The sequence below is a fragment of the Hypanus sabinus genome, chromosome 31, assembly GCF_030144855.1.
Source record: "Hypanus sabinus isolate sHypSab1 chromosome 31, sHypSab1.hap1, whole genome shotgun sequence".
Taxonomy (NCBI): domain Eukaryota; kingdom Metazoa; phylum Chordata; class Chondrichthyes; order Myliobatiformes; family Dasyatidae; genus Hypanus; species Hypanus sabinus.
Window position 1 is genome coordinate 19,516,783 of NC_082736.1, and position 18,239 is coordinate 19,535,021.

At 44.9% G+C, this 18,239-nt stretch overlaps 1 long non-coding RNA gene across 3 annotated transcripts in view; it reads right to left on the bottom strand.

The window, feature by feature from the left end:
• Positions 1-18,239, bottom strand: part of LOC132383927 (uncharacterized) — a 129,054-nt gene that overhangs the window by 29,891 nt on the left and 80,924 nt on the right. Inside the window, exon 5 of one of the 3 annotated variants that reach the window (XR_009508804.1) lies at positions 2,819-3,311. The exons of the other annotated variants lie outside the window; for them this stretch is intronic. This is a non-coding gene — a long non-coding RNA (uncharacterized LOC132383927). Of the gene's footprint in view, positions 1-2,818; positions 3,312-18,239 lie in introns of those variants that run through there. 3 annotated transcript variants of the gene reach the window in all.

Sequence of the window (18,239 nt, forward strand, 5' to 3'; positions counted from 1 at the left end):
CTGGAATTGCATTTGGATTCTAAATTAACTGCGATTTTTTTTTCATCCGATAATAGCAGAAACAATGCACTTGGCAAGTGCATTATTCAGTTATTCTGAGATAACCCGAGCATAATGCAAAAATGTGCAATTACCTGGAACACGGAGAACTGCAAGCACCGGGGAGAAAATTCTGACGAAGTTGTAAATTGCGGAATATCCCATTGTTTGCTCGTAGCGATCGGTTGTACAACTAATCCCAAATGCCTGACTGCACTGATTTAAGGAATTCGTATACCCCAGTCGGAACCACGATTAAGTCAGTTAGTGCCCCCATTGATCTCATTAAATACAATCCACTGAACAAACACGCAGTGCCAACTAATTTTACTCATTCTCACTCATATTTCGCTCTTCAGGAGAATTATAAGGACATCAATATGATGTGGCTGCGAAGCATTTTCAGTTGTGAGGATCACTGCAATTCTGTTTTGCAATTCTTGACTCGTTAAACATAATTTGTATCGTACTCAGCATTTGTTTTTTGGAAATCAACCGCTCTCTCCTTCAGCTTTGAAGAGTTCATAAATATCTCATGATGTCATCAAGCCCTGCAAGTCCGATCACCCGCAGAAGTGCTCCGCACAAACAACCACAGATTCACCACCTGTAGGCTTGAGAAATCTCTCCCGTCTTTGTTCAGAATTGGCAAACCTCCTTTCTCGCCACGTAGAACAGACGTTGAGGTAGGTGCACAGCATATTCGCCTTATCACAGAGGCGTTGGAGGTGTTCACATATCGTGTTCAGATATGCTACAAATTAATTGGGTCTGCTTTAGTTTGCAGTTGTGCTCACTACACCGAAGGACGGATGTATTAAAGGTGGAGACGGTACACTACAGTTACAATTGGATTTTGACTGGACTGGCGGTCTGGACCGTTTTCCTCGATGGTCAGCGAGCAGTGGGGAATCCTCACAGAATCTTATAAGGCAGAAGAGGCATTGATGGGGATAGAGTCAGCATCTTTATTCCCGGGGTAAAAATGGCCAACACTAGAAACTATAGCGTTCCGGTTAGTAGATGGGTAAGGTTACATACTTTCAGGGAGAGACTACTTCTCTACGTTGAGACTGATCGATGCCGGAACACGCTGACATGGGGAGCGTGGAAGCATTTACGATAGTGACATGAAGCGCTTTCAGGTAGGCACATGGATATGCAGGAAATCGTGGCTCCTGATCATACACAAACAGTGGAGATTGAGTTTTATTTTTATTCAGGATTGTGCTCAGCGCAGACATCGTGCTATTCATGTGCGATAATGCACTCTGCTGTCTGTGAGCAGCAATGATGTCAGCCAAGGGCTTACATAGTTTTATCTGTGGCCACAAATATGACAGCAAGATAGCGACAGTGCGGCGAGAGTCCTGGCGTTCGCCCAGGAACGAGCATGGTGGTCGGCAGCGGCGGGCCCCCGGACCACATCTTTGATGATAAAAACTCAAAGACTCGGAAGTGGTGCCACCCCTTGGTGTGGGTGTTTCGTGCTCCGCTGCCGGGATGTGGGGGGCGGTTGGGGGCGCTGGGCTTCGGCCGTCCCGCAGCACTAATTTCAATGGTGGTTGCGACATTTCGTTTGGCACGTCCAAGTATGGCTGCCCGCGCGGGACTCTGAAGTCTTCATTTGCTAGCTGAAGGCATTTGCTTCAAGAAGATCTGTCCAAAAAGGTACAAGGCTTATGGCCGTCTGCCAATGCTAGCATGTCGCTCATCAGGGCTGATGGCGCGCGGTCGCCCAGGCCATACACCTGCAGTAACCGCGCAGCCTGTTCGCGGCGGGAGAGGTCAAATGTGTGGATTAGCAGGGCTTTGAGTGCCTCGTACCTGTCTGTTGCCAGGGGCTGATGCTGAAAGTCGATAACGCGGCACGCTGTCTCCTGGTCGAATGCGCCCACCACATAGTAGCACCTGGTGGCGTCTGAGACGATATGCCTGACCTGGAACTGGGACTTTGCTTGCTCGAACCAGGCCAAGGGTTCAGCGGTCTCGACCGTTGGCCATTTCAGGGAAACTGCATTCTGCAGAGCGGTGTCGTTCATACTGGTTCCAAATGTCGTTGGACCGTCGGGGTCAACATTGTAGTCGCGCCGATACGCAACGAGTTCAAGCAGCATAATGAGTCGAGCAGGGTCTGGTTGAACTGTTTACTGTTTAAATCCGCGTGCTCTTAATTGCCGGCTCCCAACATCCCCCGCTCTTTGCGGGGCGGAAGTGACGTCGGCTCCCAGGCCGAGAACAGTCCTCACTCAGAACCCTCTCGATTGCTGCTGGCTGCCGTCTCGCCAGCGACTGATGGAGGCAGGTCGGTTGTCGCGTGGGCGAACCGCCACAAGGCAATGGAAAATATTAAGCATAGAGTGATATTATCAACAGAAGTTAACCTGATGAGCTTGCTACCGTCATTTGTCGTTAGATATAAATTAAAAATGCAAAATAGCATTCGAATTGTATATCACAGCCACGGCTATATTTACATAAATTAAACACACATATTTCAGTAGTACGCTGACACATTTGTCTCCAATACCCACACTAGTATTGTCTCAATTTTCATTAACAGTTTTAATCCCCTGATGTCGTAATTATTTCTGACAGTATTATAAATAACTCACAACTTTATTTAACCCTTTCCTCTCAAATAAAATTACAGAACGTCAATTGCAACTCACATACAATAACATTCAACAATTTGGGCTAAACGCCTCTAACATTAATCTGGAGAGGTTTGGAGACTTTACACTTATTCCTCATATTCATTACAATCACTGTCTTTTATACGACACTGTGCATCTTACAACAATCTCCAGTGCGAGGGAGAAATTATCTGAGTTTCTACTAGGTCAATTCAGGATATATTTATAACAACATCTTCTGCACTTATCGACCCCACTTCTTCATTGGGCGCCTCCGACTGTTGCAAGGCACTGGCTGACACCAGCCTCACCCAGTACTGAGGAGGCACCGTTGCGACGTTGGTTTTCTTCTTGCAAGCCTGGCGGTCGGCAGGGGTACAGCAGTTCAAACTCATCAAATGTATCCTTGGACCTCTGGTGCCTGTTTTTTTCTATAAATAGAGAAGTTCAGTAATGTGCTATAAGGGTCTATCTCCGGCACCACTATATCAGAGTCGGTCCTTCCTCAACGCTTGTGTTTTGATCCTTCCAGAGCACATCGTGACAGAAGGAGCCTCAGAAACAGTGGAATCCGCGCAGGTTAAATAATGACTGTTTAACATCGGTGGTTGGAGACGAGTACTCCAAATTTATCCGCTGTAAAAATGAAACGCAGTTTGAGTGCCTCTTGCTGATCAGGACTTCGACTTCTACAGATAAATAAGACTGCCTGGTTCGCAATATGCAGATAATAAATATCACATCATGCCGATAAAAAATAATCAAATATCACCCAAGCAATGGCAACAAAACTGCATGCGAACTGTTACCGTAAGCAAATAGCTTTTTAAATCGTGCAAATGTTTCAAATAGTTCCCTTTATTATCCGAATTATCTGCGAATGGATGCAGCGTAAAACCTGAAAAAGAAACTTAACTGCGGGAGACATCCTCGAAAAAAAGAAGACACCCAGAAGAATGGACGACGAAAAAACGTCTGAACCCAGAATTCTAACGCTCTCCCTCCTGACAAGCAGCCTCAAAGTATGAACCACCCACTCTCGTTCCAGCAAAACGCATCAGAACACAACACCCACCAAGCAAGTACAACGCACCCAAAACGAGGTCATGTTTGACAGAAAACAAAACTATTGCTTACCCTACAGATTGAAGATGCCCCAGTCTCTCCCTCACTGTGACCAAAAAGGACAAAGCGTTATCACACATTTTCCCAGCGAATATTACATTCTGCCGGTTCGCTTTTTTATTCCACGATTATCTGACTCGAGATTCGGTGGGAAACTCTCCCACCATCCAGTGAAAGAGATTAATGAGAGATTACAGGATTATGGAAACCTCCGCAGCAACATTCTGATTACCATCTCCCGCGACGCTTCAGTCAGCAGCACCGGACTGAAGTCGGTCATCCCATGGACCGCAACCTGCAGGCGTCATTTTCCAAACGGCTTCTGGATAATGACGGAAAACTGGCGGTCGGCGTGCTCCTGGAATAGCAACCTATCCGGCATAAAAAAGTGCCGTTTGAGTGTAATTTGTCGATCAGGACTCGACAGAAACCCAGCCATCTTGAAAGCGGCAAACGAGAATCTTAAGCTGCTTACACAGATGAGCTCGCAGAGACAGCCATTTGGACTCATCTTAACTGCGACCCCTGACTTCCGAACTGAAGTCAGCAAATAGAATTTCTTACTTCAGCGGAGAACCAAACAGATATCGTGGAGCAGCGTTCTGAACCGGCAAGACATTCACCTCGGGACACATCACCCTGGCACTTTCAATCTTGCCGTGCGCTTGACTCCCCGTAGGTGTAAAGTTTTCTGCCACTTGGCGCTGTTTTATCCAGCGCAGCTGAAAAACGGCAATAACACGCTGCTCGTGTTGCCAATACGCGCATTCACTGTCGGTGGGCAATTCGAATCTGGTCCACTGGTTGTAGCAGCCGCGTAAGAAACCTCGGGCTTCGCTTAAGCTGATGTAGAAAGATTATTTTACTCAACAGGCACTGTTTTACCTACAGAGTGTTTAGAACAGTTTTTGTCTTTAGTGTAGGGTCAGACATTTGCATGGTTGAACAAGTTAGGTCTCTATTCATTGGAGCGTAGAAGGTTGAGGGGGGATTTGTTCGAGGTATTTAAAATTTTGAGACGGATAGATAGAGTTGACGTGAACAGGCTGTTTCCATTGAGAGTAGGGGAGTTTCAAACTAGAGGACATGATTTGAGAGTTAGGGGGCAGAAGTTTAAGGGAAACACGAGGGGGTATTTCTTTACTCAAAGAGTGATAGCTGTGTCGAATGAGCTTCCTGTGGAAGTAGTAGAGGCCAGTTCAGTTGTGTTATTTAAGGTAAAATTGGATAGGTATATGGACAGGAAAGGAGTGGAGGGTTATGGGCTGAGTGCGGGTAGGTGGGACTAGGTGAGATTAAGGGTTCGGCACGGACTAGGAGGACCAAGATGGCCTGTTTCCGTGCTGTGATTGTTATATGGTTAGATATGGTTATTTGGTTTCGCGATCGATGTTGACTCCGGACTGAGCGATCTCACCCTATGGGGAATATCTGCTGTACAAGTCGCTGCAGTCATGACCATGTGGTTTGTCGATGGACGAAAAATCCATTGTTTTTTTTTTTTCCGAGCAGGTCCAAATACTGACACAAGGTTTTTGATTGTTTACAACTTTTATATTAGACTGTCTGTACAACTGATCGAATTCACCGATGAATAGTTGCGTGCTGACAGCAATCGTTGGTCATCGACTGTCAGTGAGTGAAGGTCATATATTAGACTTCCTTCAAGTCGTCTCTTTTGGAAGAAGGCAGCGAGACTTTGAGAAGAGGTGCGTCGGCGGCCATTTTCAAATTGCTTCTCAGATCGGAGTTCTGAGAGGCGGGACTGCGCAGGCGCGCGAAGGAGGCCTGGGAAGGAGGAAAGATATAAAAAGAACGCAGCCTTAAGCAGCGGGCAGCGGAGTGAGCCGGGAGCAGAGTGTAGGGCTTAGGCGGAAGAGGGCACAGTCGGCTTCTCTTTTAGTTCTCCTTGTTATTTTCAGTTATTCGGGAAGTATGAGTGTGAGGGCAGCTTGCTGTTCTCGGTGTGGGATGTGGGAGATCCTGGAGTCTCCGAGCCTCGCGGACGTCCACATCTGCGCCAGGTGCGCCGAACTGTAGCTCCTGAGGGACCGAGTTAGGGAACTGGAGCTGCAGCTCGATGACCTTCGCCTGGTCAGGGAGAGTGAGGAGGTGATAGAGAGGAGTTACAGGCAGGTGGTCACTCCGAGGCCACGGGAGGAAGATAGGTGGGTCACGGTCAGGAAAGGGAAAAGGCAGGTACTAGAGAATACCCCAGTGGCTGTACCCCTTGACAATGAGTACTCATGTTTGAGTACTGTTGGGGGGAACAGCCTACCTGGAGGAAATGACAGTGGCCGGGCCTCCGGCACAGAGGACGGCCCTGTAGCTGAGAAGTGTAGGGATAGAAGAAAGAGGACCATAGTAATAGGGGATTCGATAGTCAGGGGTTCAGACAGGCGGTTCTGTGGAGGTGATCGGGAGTCCCAGATGGTATTTTGCCTCCCTGGTGCCAGGGTTCGGGACGTTTCTGATCGCGTCCAAGATATCCTGAAGTGGGAGGGTGAGGAGCCAGAGGTCGCAGTACATGTAGGTACCAATGACATATCTAGGAAAGGGGAAGATGTCCTGAAACGAGAGTACAGGGAGTTAGGAAGGCAGTTAAGAAGAAGGACCGCAAAGGTAGTAATCTCGGGATTACTGCCTGTGCCACGCGACAGTGATAGTAGGAATGGGATTAGGTGGAGGATGAATGCGTGGTTGAGGGATTGGAGCAGGGAGCTGGGTTTCTGGGTCATTGGAACCTCTTCTGGGGCAGGCGTGACCTGTTCAAGAAGGACGGGTTACACTTGAATCCCGGGGGGAACATTATACGGGCGGGGAGGTTTGCTAGGGCTACAGGGCAGACTTTAAACTAGTAAGATGTGGGGGGGGGGCGGGAATCAATTTGAGGAAACTATGGGAGAGGAGGTTAGTTCACCAGTAGAGCAAGTAAGTAGACTGTGTGCGAGGGAGGAAAGGCAGGTGATGGAGAAGGTATGCGCTCAGCCCGAAGATGCAGGGGAGAAGAAATAAAAGGATAATAAATTTGAATGCATTGTTAGGGATGAAAAGAGAGGAGGAGGTGGAGAGTATCTTAAATGTATCTATTTTAATGCTAGGAGCATTGTAAGAAATGTGGATGAGCTTAAAGTGTGGATTGTTACCTGGAATTATGATGTAGCTATTACTGAAACATGGCTGCAGGAAGGGTGTGATTGGGAACTAAATATTCCTGGATTTAGTTGCTTCAGGTGTGATAGAGTAGGAGGGGCCAGAGGAGGAGGTGTTGCATTGCTTGTCCGAGAAAATCTTATGGCGGTGCTTTGGAAGGTTAGATTAGAGAGCTCCTCTAGGGAGGCTATTTGGGTGGAATTGAGGAATGGGAAAGGTGTAGTGACACTGATAGGAGTGTTTTATAGGCCACCTAATCGGGAGCGTGTGTTGAAGGAGCAAATGTGTAAGGAGATAGCAGATATTTGCAGTAAACAACAAGGTGGTGATTGTGGGAGATTTTAATTTTCCACACGTAGATTGGTAAGCTCATTCTGTAAAAGGGCTGGATGGTTTAGAGTTTGTGAAATGTGTGCAGGATAGATTTTTGCAACAACACATAGAAGTACCGACTAGAGATGGGGCAGTGTTGGATCTCCTGTTAGGGAATGCGATAGATCAGCAGACAGATGTATCTGTTGGGGAACACTTCGGGTCCAGTGATCACAATAGCATTAGATTCAATATAATTATGGAGAAGGACAGGACTGGACCTAGAGTTGAGATTTTTGATTGGAGAAAGGCTAACTTTGAGGAGATGCGAAGGGATTTAGAGAGAGTGGATTGGGTCAAGTTGTTTTATGGGAAGGATGTAATAGAGAAATGGAGGTCATTTAAAGGTGAAATTACGAGGGTACAGAATCTTTATGTTCCTGTTAGGTTGAAAGGAAAGGTTAAAGGTTTGAAAGCACCATGGTTTTCAGGGATATTAGAAACTTGTTTCGGAAAAAGAGGAATGTCTACAATAGATATAGGCAGCATGGAGTAAAGGAATTGCTCAAGGAGTATAAAGAATGTAAAAGGAATCTTAAGAAAGAGATTAGAAAAGCTAAAAGAAAATACAAGGTTGCATTGGCAAATAAAGTGACAGTAAATCCGAAAGGTTTCAACAGTTATATTAAAAGTAAGAGGATAGTGAGGGATAAAATTGGTCCCTTAGAGTATCAGGGTGGTCAGCTATGTGTGGAGCCGAGGGAGATGGGAGAGATTTTGAATGATTTCTTCTCTTCGGTATTCACTCAGGAGAAGGATATTAAATTGTGTAAGGTGTTGGAAACAAGTAGGGAAGTTATGGAACCTATGACAATTAAAGAGGTGGAAGTACTGGCGCTTTTAAGATATTTAAAAGTGGATAAATCTCCGGGTCCTGACAGGATATTCCTCAGGACCCTGAGGGAAGTTTGTGTAGAGTTAGCAGGAGCTCTGACGCAGTTCTTCCGGATGGCATTAGAAACGGGGATTGTGCCGGAGGATTGGCGTATTGCTCATGTGGTCCATTGTTTAAAAAGGGTTCTAGAAGTAAGCCTAGCAATTATAGACCTGTCAGTTTGACATCAATGGTGGGTAAATTAATGGAAAGTATTCTTACAAATAGTATTTATAATTATCTGGATAGACAGGATCTGTTAGGAGTAGCCAGCATGGATTTGTGCGTGGAAGGTCATGTTTGACAAACCTTATTGAATTTTTTGATGAAGTTACGAGGAATGTTGACGAGGATAAGGCAGTGGATGTAGTCTATATGGACTTCAGAACGGTCTTTGACAAAGTTCCACATGGAAGGTTAGTTAATAAGGTTCATTCGTTTGGCATTAATGCCTAAGTAATAAAATGGATTCAACAGTGGCTAGATGGGAGATGACAGACAGTAGTGGTGGATAATTGTTTATCGGGATGGAGGCCAGTGACTGGCCGGGTGCCTCAGGGATCTGTTTTGGGCCCAATGTTGTTTGTAATATACATAAATGATCTGGATGATGAGTTGGTAAATTGGATTAGTAAGTATTCCGATGATACTAAGGTAGGAGGGGTTGTGAATAATGAGGTGGGTTTTCAAAGCTTGTAGGGAGATTTATGCCGGTTAAAAGAATGGGCTGAACGTTGGCAGATGGAGTTTAATGCTGAGAAGTGTGAGGTTCTACATTTTGGCAGGACTAATCCAAATAGAACATAAAGTTTAAATGGTAGGGCATTGAGGAATGCAGAGGAACAGAGAGATCTCGGAATAACAGTACATAGTTCCCTGAAGGTGGAGTCTCATGTAGACAGGGTTGTGAAGAAGGCTTTTGGAACGCTGGCCTTTATAAATCAGAGCATTGAGTGCAGAAGTTGTGATGTAATGTTAAAATTGTACAAGGCATTGGTAAGTCCAAATTTGGAATATTGTGTACAGTTCTGGGCACCGTATTATAGGAAATATATCAATAAATTAGAGAGAATGCAGAGCTGATTTACTAGGATGTTACCTGGATTTCAGCACTTAAGTTACAGAGAAAGGTTGAACAAGTTAGGTCTCTATTCATTGGAGCGTAGAAGGTTGAGGGGGGATTTGATGGAGGTATTTAAAATTTTGAGAGGGATAGATAGAGTTGACGTGAATAGGCTGTTTCCATTGGGTGTAGGGGAGATTCAAACGAGAGGACATGATTTGAGAGTTAGTGGGCAGACGTTTACGGGAAACACGAGGGGGTATTTCTTTACTCAGAGAGTGATAGCGGTGTGGAATGAGCTTCCTGTAGAAGTAGTAGAGGCCAGTTCAGTTGTGTCATTTAAGGTAAAATTGGATAGGTATATGGACAGAAAAGGAGTGGAGGGTTATGGGCTGAGTGCGGTTAGGTGGGACTAGGTGAGTTTAAGAGTTCGGCACGGACTAGGAGCGCCGAGATGGCCTGTTTCCGTGCTGTGATTGTTATACGGTTATATGGTTATATGGCAGAGTCATCAACCTGTTCAGTCTTTAAGCAAGAGGCTGGTGGTTGAGGCGTTCCCAACGACTTTTCCCGTTCTCCATGGTCTCCTTATATTTGTAAAATCCTTCAACTGCTATACCAACAAACAGAACACAGAGTACTACCAGAAAACGACTCATTTACATTTATTTTGCCAGGAAATGTGCACACAGTTGATGGAACACGTCCCTAATACAAAGTCCCACTGAAGGCTGATGTCTGCCATCATATTCCCAGTTAGTAAATGCTTGTGTGGTATTCTGCGGCTGTTAGGCAGTATCTAGTTCCTCTGGCGTCATATCACTGCAAAGTATGGTGTAGACCTCTTTGCCTATGGCGAGAAGTTTCTGTGAACCTTACCCGGTTCCTTAGTACCCTCAGGCTGTAGGTCGATACTTCACTGAGAACATGAGATGTTTCGCTGACATTCCCGGATACGCATGCTCGTCTTCTCGTTGTGCCGATGTGCTTGTTGAGGAAAGTTTCAACTTGAAGTTCTGAATCACCGGGATTCCTGACTGTAGCGTGAACAATTACTTTGTGGTGATCTTACTCATTCAGAGTAACTCTGGAAGAATGTGACATATTACCGTCGTTTTGACACATTTTCATTAATGATGGAAATCTTCGACCGAGTATTCCGATGTTTGACTGACTTGTAGTCTTATCATTAGTGTGATATAATCTTCATCCGCATTTACCTCATGCTCATGCTCGCTTTGAAATCGAAAATAATACTCGCAAATTTCGGCGGATGTACTGCTATGCGTGGAACAGATGTTGTAGCTGTCTGATTCATTGGATCGAAGTAAGGTACAGAGAGTTGTAGTTTTATTCAGCTCTGTTATGGTAACGGGTCTCCATCATTAAGGACCCCAGCCACCCAGGGCATGCTCTCTTCTCATTGCTACCGTCAGGACGGAAGTACAGAAGCCTGAGGATTTACCCGCAACGGTTCAGGAACATCTTATTCCCTCTGTCATCAGATTTCTGAATGTACATTAAACTCATGAACATGACCTCACTACATTTTTAACTGCTCACTACTTATTGAATTACCGTTTCTGTATTGTTACGTATTGCAGTATAATGCTGCTACTAAGTTAATTCACATTACTTTTACCGGTGGCATTAAACGATTTTCAGACTCTGATTGTAATTAAAACAAAAACCGTTCTTGAATTTGTCTTGAAGTGCACTGGTCAGTGGTGTGTGACCACAGTAACTGCACTGCATCAGTTCCCAAAGCGGCGCGGAGGGGATAGGCATATTCCCATGCTCAAATCGATAAAAAAAAAAGATTCAACATAATTTACCAAGACGTAGCCCCTCGATGCAGAGCGAAGGCCTCATATATATATATATATATATATAGGGACCCTGGTGCAATTACTAGCATACAACCTCTGGTTTATAAGTATATCATGGATCAGGAGATTCCTTAGGATTGATTATGATTAAGATGGCGCTACCGAGCACATGAGACAGCTCACTGGTCAGGAGAAAGTTAAGAAATACGACTAAAATCAGTAAAAATGCCTTTTTCTGATGGAAGCTGTGTTAAATTATCGCTACAAATAGCATTGTGGTGCAGAATCCATGCAGATGCAGTGAGGTATTTGGAGAGGAGAGCTCGAGGTTGTGCCGGTGGAGTTCGAGGACCGTACAATTGGGCTGGGTTCGAGTTTGTTCGCTTTGGGTGCCGAGCTGATTAGAAATATTTGAGACGGCCGTCGGGCTGGATGATGATATATGGGCCAGAAGCGAGTTGAACATGGACGACGTGGTTTCGGCCCGGGGCCCTTCGCAGTAACTTGTTGCTGGTACGAGTTAGGATCTACTGCTAAAAAAGCTTAAACCCCTTTGGCCCACAAATCTGTGCCGTGCATGACCATTCCTTAGAAGTTACCTAGTGTTACCCATTGCCTTCATTTTTACTAAGCCCCATGCACCTATCCATGAGCTTCTTATAAGACCCGATCGTATCCGCCTCCACTTATGTCGCTGGCAGCCTATTCCCTGAACTCAACACTTAAGTAAAAAAAAATATAAAACTGGTATCGCCTCTGTACCTACTTCAAAGTACCTTCAAACTGTGGCCTCTAGTGCGAGCCACTTCAGACATTTCAAAACTCCGCAGAGTATCCAAACGATCAATACCTCTCGTCCACTTTTAGCCTTTTATCAAGTCAACTCTCAATCTCCGTCGATCCATGGAGAAATGGCTGAGTTCACCCAAACTGTTCTTGTAAGGCATGATTCGCAACCCAGAGAGCATCCTCGTAATTCTCCTCAGCACCATTTCAGTGGTCTCCACATCCTTTACTGTAGTGAGGAGATCAGAACTGATCACAGTATTCCAAGTAGGGTCTAACCAGGGTCCTATATAGCTGCAACATTTCCTCACGGCTGATGAACTCAATCCCATGATTCATGACATCCAATACACCATACGCCATCTTAACCACAGAGTCAACCTGTCCACTTGCTTTGAGTGTCCTATGGTCTCGGACACCAAGATCACTCGGATCCTCCACACTGCCACGAGCTTTACCATTAATTGGAGTAAGGGGAAATATGAAGCTATCAGGCAGGAACTTGGAAGCATAAATTGGGAACAGATGTTCTCAGCACAATTTCTATGGTTTCCAGATCCTTTCAGTAGTGAGGCGATCAGAACTGAGCACAGTATTCCAAGTGGGGTCCGGCCAAGTTCCTATATGTCTGCAACATTACCTCTCGGCTCTTAAACTCAATTCCACGGATGATGAAGGCCGATGCAACGCATTCCTTATTAATCACAGCTGCTTCGAGTTTCCTATGAGCTCGGACCACATGATCGCTCTGATCCTCCAAACTGCCACGTCTTATCATTAATACTATATTTCCCCACAATACATGAAATGCTAAAACGAATTATCTCACCCTTATCTGTGTTGAACTCCATCTGCCACTACTCAGCCCTGTTTGGTGTCCCGCGGTGACCTCTGAGAGTCCTACACACTATCCACGACAACTTCAACATTTGTGTCATCAGCAAACTTACTAACCCATCCTTCCATTTCCTTTTGCCGGTCATTTATAAAATAAGGAAGAGTAGAGGTCCCAGTACAGATCCCTGAGTCATACCACAGTTCTCCGACCTCCATGCAGAATATGACCCGTCTACAACCACAGTTCGCTTTCTGTGGCAAGCCAATTCTGGATCCAGAAAGCAAAGTCCCCTTGGATCCCACACCTTTCTAATTTTTCAATAAGCTTTGCATAGGGTACCTTATCAAATTTCTTGCTGAAATCCACATACACAAAATTTACTGTTCTACGTTATTCAATGTGTTTACTTACATCCTCAAAGATTTAATCAGGCTGGTATGGCAAGACCTGCCTTTGACATGCTGAATATTCCCAATCATATTTTGCCTTTCCAAATGCTCATAAATCCTGACTCAATGAAGTAAGATTCACTGGACTATAATTTCCTGGGCGATCTTCTCCTTTTCGTGAATAAAGGAAAAACAGCCGCGACCCTCCAATCCTCCGGAACCTCTCTCGTCCCCATTGATGATGCAACGATCATCGCCAGAGGCTCAGCAAACTCCTCCCTCGCCTCACACAGTAGCCTGGGGTACAACTCGTCCAATCCCGGTAACTAATCCAACTTGAAGCTTTTCAAAAACTCCAGAACATTCTCTTTCTTAATATCTATATACTCAAGCTTTTCAGTCCGCCAAGATCCTTCGTCGGAGTGTTCACTGAAACAAACGATGAGGCTACATATTGAAGAAAGGGCGGAAAGCTAAAGCCAAAAACACCCACTTGTTCTTTTACTACAGGTGACTGAAGAGAGATGAGGGATAATTTCAGATCCCGTCCGTTGGCCAGGATGGACCAGCGAAGTTGCATCCCAGCTGACCACATGTCATGCAAACCAGTAGGCAGACCAGGGAATTACGCTGTGGGTACTAAGCTGTTACCCATGTAGCAGCCACCACATCACACTCCCCGCCCCTCACGCAGAGGAACGGCAGAGACCGTTACGAGCCTTCAGCGTTCAACTCAATTTAAGACTCCCCTAGGGTCTCCAGCTCCGGATTAGTCCCAAAGCCGCTCCCATAAGTCAGTGTAGCCGCAAAGCAGTATAGGTTTGAGATCAGAGTTTCCTTCCTCCGAGATGAGCTACCAACCACGACTGACGAGCCATTTGTCCGAAGTGACTACTGTTAAGACGCTAGTAACCTGGCTTTGTCTCTTCTCTTTAGTAGCAAAGCCAGATGTTGTCAGGAGCCGAACTTGGTTGCCCGAGACTATTGGATACGCGAACGGTGGAGTTTATCCTCACTACCATCTGAAACACAAATCTCCCTATCACAAACTTCAGCAAACATTTCTACCTGTTCATACAATAAAGCCTTACTATTTTTCCAACGCTTGACCTAATAAAAACGAATCCAGTGCAGGTTTAAACTAGCTCCTGCTAGCACCTCCACTGGCAGGACGTTCCTAATATCATCCGCTTTATCTGAAGATAGAGCATGTATCTTCTATCTGAAAGCATCTATCTGAAGATGTAATTGAATTTAAAAATCAGTTCCTGAAATACCGACCATGTAGTGGGGCTGAGGATGGGTGAGATATTTGGTCCTCAGACGCTTACATGTTGCTGACAGGATACATGCACTGGAAAGCATAAAGTGTCTCAACAGCATCGTGTGCGGATTTTACGATCCTGTCTTCTGTTGTTCTTTATTCCCACTGGAGGCCGGAACTGCTCAGACTACTCCTGATGTAGACATAACAATATTAATATTTTTAAGGCTGAACATTATATATTTTATATTATATCCTATTCTCCTCGAAATAATTAGTTGAATGAGCGGAAACATTATATTCCCTGATATGTAGGTTTCCTTGGGGAGAGGTGTAAATTCATTACAGAGACCGACTGAGTCGTGAATAGCTTCTTTTCGGTGTAGGAAATTCCAAATCCAGTGATCATAGCTTTAGAGTGAGAGTAAATATCTAAAGCAGCTCATCGGAACCCAACTCCACCGAACGACTGTTTACCACCCGCAGTCCAACGGCCTGCTGGAACGTTTCCACAGGCACTCGAAGTCAGCCCTAATGGCACGCCTCCGGCTAGACTGTGTTGACAAACCCCCCTGGGTGCTGCTTGGCTTCAACACGGCACCCAAGGAGGACCTGGCTGCATCATCGGCTTAACTTGTTTACGGTGCCCCGCTCACAGTTCCCGGTGAGTTTGTGCCAGTACTCGGTGGGCAGGAGGTTCTAACTAAACTGCGGGAGCAGCTTGGAACACATGCCCCAGTCCTGACTTCCCATCACGGAACAACACACTCTTTCGTGCCCAAGGACCTACAACAGAGCAAATATGTTTTCGTTCGCCGAGGCGCGCACAGACCACCCTTGCAGCGACCCACGCGGCAATCGAACTAGTTCCAGTAGTAGCGGACGAGTCCTCAGCCAGCGGCAACCAAAAGGGCACTGAGTGCGGGCCAGACCTCGGCCTGTAAGCTGACGTCACTTCCGCCACGGAAAGAGCGGGGAATATTGGAAGCGGGCACTTAAGAGCGAGCTGATTTAAAGAGTAAGCAGGTCAACTAGACCATGCTCGACTCAGGGTGTTGCATGCACTCGTTGCGTATCAGCGCGTCAACAGCTTGCTTTATACTCGTTTTGGCTCGTGGTCCATTTGCAATGGCATATTCTAGAGTTAGCGTATGTAGCAAATATTAACTTCCCCAAGCGACCAATCTTCAGACGTGAAAGTGGATTGTGTTTAAAATGCAGAACTGAATAATAGTTTTCATGGAGCAGTTGACTGGAGTCGATTTCAAAGCAGACAATTAATCTTGGGTCTTTGGAATGTTATGAACCCCAGTTTCAATTCCCGGGACGGTGCGTAATGTACTGGGAATCAGTGACTTTGTTTCTGTGAGTGTCACGCGAAGACCTACCCTAAGAATATAAAAGAAGCGAGATTGCTCTAGGGAGACACATTTTGGAGGGGAGTCGTTGGGTTTGGACAGTAATTTCTTTAGTGAGAGTGAAGAGTGCAAGCATCAATCGAAACCAGAAGGGAATGGTTAGTCGATAACGATATGCTTTTCGGAAGTGACTGACGTTTCGTAATCCAAAAGTGGATTTTTGCCACCCACTTTGGTGACGCTGCAAATTCTCGGCTGTGTGATGACCAGTCCTGGAAAAAGGACTTCACCTGTCAGTTTCGTGATGAAATTCACAGTTTTGTAAACTCTTCGTAGACTCTGCGAAACAGACTGCATCGTGAACATTTCCACTGTAAAGATACAGTACCGCTTTGTGCGATCAGCGTTGAAGCGTTACTGGATATGCCGAATCGCCTTCGGAAAAGTACGGTGGCCGTTTTGCGATATCTTTGGGAGAATCGCTTATTGACTGTATTTTGAATCACCGTCTTCAAGGTTGTCCCTTCGCTGCACTTCCAATCTAAAAGGCTCTCCTCTCAATTATCCCGTGAATCGCTGAAACTTTCTGAACTGACATTCTGAGACTGTGTTCCAGTAAGACTCTGTTAAGAATTGTTTTTAAGCTACAGATGCATAGAGCTGTTAAATTCGGTTTAAGTTAGTTGCTTGGATAATTTTCAATGCCTCTGCTTGAGTGTTAATAAATTCTGTAGTTTTCCGATAATACCCTGACTCTATTCCAAATCTGTTATTGCTGGTTCCACGTAACGTGAAACGTTCAGCAATAGGAACACTTTGAAGCTATTCGTTAATTAACGATCTAATTGGCGATAGAAAGATACCCTATTCATTTTGTAAAATTTATTTGTGTGTGGAAATGGATGTTGGAAGTTTTCTGGAATCATCAACCCCTGAGGCATTAGGAAAATCGAAAAAAAGGTGAGGTGATGGAAATTGCTATGGAATTGTAGTTTACATGGATAACAATTGCTACGACAAAACCGGTGATAAAAAAAAAATATAGCTGAGCCCTATGTGGCTACGAACGTGTTTGATGAGATAAAGGAATACCTAAATGAAAACGAGGCTGAGAAGCTTTCAGAGTCTGCTAAGTTAGCAGATGAGTTTGCCTTAACCTATAGTGAACTAGAAGTTAAAGCTGGGATTGGATAAGTGCCTATCACGTGCTGTGATAGGGATAAGCTTGTGGAATCTACCAGTTTGCCTGCTTGGGCTGTGTAGTAATTTTCCCTTGCAGATGGTCCCCGTTGTGATAACCACTATTGGTGATAACCCATACGACGATCCGGTTAGTAGAGTTCTATATGATAATCATATGCATAAGGTATATTTTATAGATTTTGTACATTTGTATATTATGTAAGTTGTAGCTAAAATTTTGCTTCTAATACATGAAAATTTTCTCTCCTTGGGGGAGGTGTTATGAAAACCAGTTTCAATTCCTGGGATGGTACGCGATGTACTCGCAACCCGTGACTTTGTTTCTGTAAGTGACACTCGAGGTCCTCCCCTAAGAGAATAAAAGGAGCAGCATGTTTTCTCCAGAGAGACACACTTTGGTGCAGAGTCGTTGTGTTTGGACAATAGAGCCGTTAGTGAGAGTGAAGAGTGCAAGCTTCGATGGAAACCAGAAGGCAATGGGTAGTCGATTACGCTGTGCAGTTCGGAAGTACCTGACATTTCGAATACAAACGTGGTATTGGTAGCGGCTGCAAAGTCATGGGTGTACCGTCACCAGTCCTGGAAAAAGGACTTCTCCTGTCAGTTACGTGGTGAAATTCTCACTTTTTGTGGACTCTTCGTAGACTCTTCGAAACAGACAGTATCGTGAACTCACTACCACTGTAACGGTACATGGCTGCTTGGTGAAATGAGCGTTCGAGTGATACATTGCGTCTGCCGAATCGCGTCCGGAATAATACAGTGGCCGTTTTGGCGTATCTCTGCGAGACTTGCTTCTTCGCTGTGTTTTGAATCAACGTTTTCAAGATCGTCTCTTCGCTACACTACAAATCTAAAAGGCTCTCCTCTCAAATACTTCGTGAATCCCTGAAAATTTTTGAACTTATATTCTGAGACTGTGCTCCAGTAACACTCTGGTAAGAATTGTTTCTAAGTGTAAACCTTTTTGGAGCTATGGACTCATACTGCTGTTAACTTCGTTTTCAGTTATTTGCCTGTTTAAATTTCTGTGTTTCTGTTTGAGTGTTAATAAATTCTATAAATCGATTGTAACAATACAACTGTCCTGCTGTTACGTTTGATCGCTACCATGCAAAATTTCATGTAATATTGGAGCAGGAGAACTCTTCCTCGAAGATTGCTCCAAATAATACCTTCTGCTCGCATTTTTGTTGAATAAATCACTTCTGTATCCATTAGCTTCATTGTCTCTCCATTTCTTGGTTTACATTAAAACAGCGGTATCAGTTTCGTTTTCAAGATCATGCCTGTATATAGATAATGTGGTA